This window comes from Nematolebias whitei, chromosome 1 (genome assembly GCF_014905685.2).
Source record: "Nematolebias whitei isolate Nwh7 chromosome 1, NemWhi1, whole genome shotgun sequence".
In the NCBI taxonomy this organism is placed as follows: Eukaryota; Metazoa; Chordata; class Actinopteri; order Cyprinodontiformes; family Rivulidae; genus Nematolebias; species Nematolebias whitei.
The window spans coordinates 56,236,168-56,237,520 of record NC_056498.1 but is presented as its reverse complement, the minus strand read 5'-3'; positions in this window follow the sequence as shown (position 1 = coordinate 56,237,520).

The following is a 1,353-nucleotide window of genomic DNA, read 5'->3' as shown; positions in this document are numbered from 1 at the left end:
CGGATTGACTCCATTTTCCCCCTCCCGTTGAAATAGTGCAGAGTAACTTTTCCAGACATGGCTGTAACAGGGTGTTCAAACTCGCAACGTGAATGCACCTAAACGAGGTTTAAGAGAGAGGTACCTCTGCAAAACAGACAGGTAGGGGCGTCAAGTCGCGTTATTCTTATACAATGGGAGGGGCAGAAAAGTTAAAGGCGTCTTAAAAACACCCAAAGTCAATGATTGGTTCGTTTTGACCAATAGAAACATGGATCATGATCATGTTGCCGCAAAGCATTGTAGGTAAAACATTAAATTTGGCTCATTTTTGCAACTTTTTGGATTAAAAATCTCATGAAATTTCATGAAATTTTGAAAATCTTTATTATTATTATTTTATTCTTGACTCGCAGCAGTGAATATTCTAATGCAGTAAACCATAGTACAGATCACCTAGCTCAGCTCTGTTAATTGCTTATTTACATACCTCTGGCCATGACAATAAATAATTATTACCTGTTAATTGGGGTGAGTCCAACAAAAGCCAAACACTGCACAGAGAAACTCCAGTATAACACAAATATGAACACAAGAGCTTGAATGCTGCTAATGATACAAAACAATAGGACGTACAACAGCAGCATGGTTATTATGGTCTGGCACCAATCAAACATTTTTCAGTCAGGTTATCTGGACAGTTTCTTTTTTTGTGCTGAAATGTTTTGCTTGCGATCTGTAAGGCTTCAACAGTCAAGGAAACACACAACAAAACTGATTCTTCCCCCAACAGCTTACTCCAAAGTGGAACAAACCAGTTTTGTTTGTGATAAGATGGTCTCTTTGGTTGCATGTTCTCTCCGTGCATGCGTGGGTTTTCTCCCACAGACCAAAAACATGCATGTTAGGCTGATTGGTAATTGTCCCTAGGTGTGATTGAGAGAGTGAACGGTTGTTTGTCTCTATGTGGCCCTGTGATGGACTTGTGACCCGTCCAGGGTGTACCCCGCCCCTCGCACAGTGATTGACAGTCGTGTTAAACTGGTTGAAAACAACAAAGTCCATGCTCAATAATCCAGGTATACAATCCAACATTTTTCAGTCAGGTCATCTGGACAGTTTCTTTTTTTTTGTGCTGAAACGTTTCGCCTTCGATCCAGAAGGCTTCATCAGTCAAGGAAACACACAACAAAACTGATTCTTCCCCCAACAGCTTACTCCAAAGTGGAACAAACCAGTTTTGTTTGTGATAAGATGGTCTCTTTGGTACGGCCCCTGGTTTTCAACCAGTTTGACACGACTGTCAACAAGGAAGAGGGCCAGCAATGGAGGAGGGGCCATACCAAAGAGACCATCTTATCACAAGCAGAACTG